Source organism: Mirounga leonina, unplaced genomic scaffold (genome assembly GCF_011800145.1).
Source record: "Mirounga leonina isolate KUSES-001 unplaced genomic scaffold, KU_Mleo_1.0 Mir_101609, whole genome shotgun sequence".
In the NCBI taxonomy this organism is placed as follows: Eukaryota; Metazoa; Chordata; class Mammalia; order Carnivora; family Phocidae; genus Mirounga; species Mirounga leonina.
Window position 1 is genome coordinate 12989104 of NW_023270164.1, and position 2570 is coordinate 12991673.

The 2570-nt window shown below is 39.4% G+C and overlaps 1 non-coding gene across 1 annotated transcript; it reads right to left on the reverse strand.

Moving 5' to 3' along the window:
• Window positions 1-2074: 2074 nt before the first annotated feature.
• LOC118010555 lies at window positions 2075-2183 on the reverse strand. The gene has a single exon (XR_004679228.1). It is a non-coding gene; the product is annotated as a U6 spliceosomal RNA (small nuclear RNA).
• Between the last annotated feature and the right edge of the window lie 387 nt (window positions 2184-2570).

Sequence of the window (2570 nt, forward strand, 5' to 3'; positions counted from 1 at the left end):
GAAAACTGTACAGATTTACATGAAGTAAAGAATGTTGAGACAAGTTGCAAAGGTCCGCAGAAATGGTTTTGCCACAGAGGGAAGGAAGTTAATTAGAATTACTACCGAACAGGACATAATTTACATATCTATCAGCTACCTATAGCTTACAAAGAATTGCAAAGTAGCTCAAAGACAATGAATAGGGCTAGGATCTGATAACCCAGGAGGGCAGGCTATAGACGATATAGAGTTTTCCATTGAAACGCAAATATTTCTCCATAAGGAGCTTCTGGCAAGGTGAATGGAGGGTTAAGAGCAGGAAAGTTAAAAGAGGAGGAATTTAGGAAGAGTAAGGAAGTCACAAAAGGTTAACCCTTTGGTTGGACTTGAAATACGACCTGTAGGAGACGCAGTGGCTTTTTCAGGGTGAAAGAGAAGGTTTAATTTCAGATTCTCTAAATCTTTAATGCATGAAGATCCCATGTATGCATATTTGATCCTAATGGCTTTAGGATTCCTATGTGCTGATTCTAGCTACTTCTAGTTTCTGTGGCTACAGAACTTTCCACTGAGCCAGGTAGTGTCTCAAGTTGTTCACATGGGGTTTTTGAAAACCTTCGGACAGCTTGGAGCTGTATAGGTGGGGTGGGAAGAGAAAGAAGATGAGAAATTTGGCTTATTTTATTTCTGTATTGGCTTTTATTTTTAAAATAACTCTGTACTCCTTGTAAAGTTTTCCCTCAGAACAGTTTTTCCTCTGCACACTCTCTTTTTCTTCATCACGTTAATGGCTGCAGCTTTGCTCTGGTGAGTCAAAAGGAAGGACCAGATCTTCACGAACCACTTGCTAGAATAGAGGGACCAAATTATATAGGAGGGCCCCTAGGGGGGATAGTAAGGTCAGGAAGAATGGGGATACAGGTAAGCATGGTGAGGGGCAGGGCGTGTGGGAGAGACATGAAAGACGAGAGTTAGGAAGGGCTTATCACAACAAATGGCTTAGTCAGGAAATGGGAGCTAAAATTCCATTTCTGCTAGAACATGCCCACACTAATTTTGCTCAAAAGGTTTTTGGATGCAGCTATAAGGGATGAAAAAGTTTTCCTTGCCCCTCTTAGGGTGCCTGGGTAGGTCTGAAAATTAAACTGACAAAGATTAACAGGAGGAAAGCATACAAATCTGTTTGATACATGTTTTCTGTGTTGTGGGAGCTTTAATGAGGCCTGACCTAACAGACCCGAGTATTTTTATGCTAGGTTTGATAAGGATTAGACAGTTGTAGAGGAACATGATAGACAAGGAGTATGAGGTAAGTGTAGTAAACTGAGGGAAACTTAACAAGGCCTGTTCTTTCAGATTCTTCTCAGCATCCCTGTGTCTTCAGACATAAGGATGCTCCTTTCCTCTGGAGGTAGGCAGGGCACCTCTCACATGAGGGCCTTATGACCCACTTTAGGGCAGAAGGATGAGGGAAGGTGCTTCTGCTGTTTTTTTCATGCTCCTTCAGCTTAAAATATTCAATATGCCAAGATACCATATTTTGGGGTAGTGTGTCTTGATCCCCATCACAGCCAAGCATCTTTATTCCCTTTTTTATTAAAAAACATTTTTTATTATAAAATGGTCCTTATATTTTCTTCTATAAGAGAATTCCCACAGAAACGTTAGGTTTTATAGGATTTGAAGGAATATTTAAGAATATTCACTGAGTCATTTTTCAAATGAGATATAGTTGACATATAACATTGTATATGTTTAAATTGTACAATGTGTGGATTTGATGCATTTATATATAGCAATGCGATTACCACTGTAACATTAGCCAACACCTCTATCATGTCACATAATTATCATTTTTTTGTGGTGACAACATTTAAGATCCAGTCTCTTGGCAATTTTAAGTATATAATACAAGTATTGTTGATTATAATCACTATGCTGTATATTAGATCTCCAGAACTTATTTATCCTACATAACTGCAGCTTTGTACCCTTTGACCGACTTCTCCCCACTTCCCCCACCCCCCAGCCCTAGTAACCACCATTCTACTTTCTGTTCCTATGAGTTTGGCTTTTTAAATTTTTTTTTTTTTTTTTTATGGAATGCTTCACGAATTTGCGTGTCATCCTTGCACAGGGGCCATGCTAATCTTCTCTGTATTGTTCCAATTTTTTAGTATATGTGCTGCCGAAGCGAGCACGGCTTTTTAATTTGAATTAATTTGAATTAATTTTTTATATATTTTTAGATTGATTGATTTAATTTGAGAGACAGAGCACACAGAGGAAGAGGGAGAAGCAGACTCCCCACTGAGCAGGGAGCCTAATGCAGGGCTCAATCCCAGGACCCCCAGGATCATGACCTGAGCCAAATCAGACGCTTAACCGACTGAGCCACCTAGGTGCCCTGGCTTTTTAAGATTCCACATATAAGTGAGATCACAGAATATAGTACTTGTTTTTCTCTGTCTGATTTATCTCACTTAGCATAATACCCTCATGGTCCATGTTGTTGCAAATGACAGGCATTTCTTCTTTCTCTTGGCTGAACAATATACCGTTGTGTGTGTGTGTGTATACATATACAC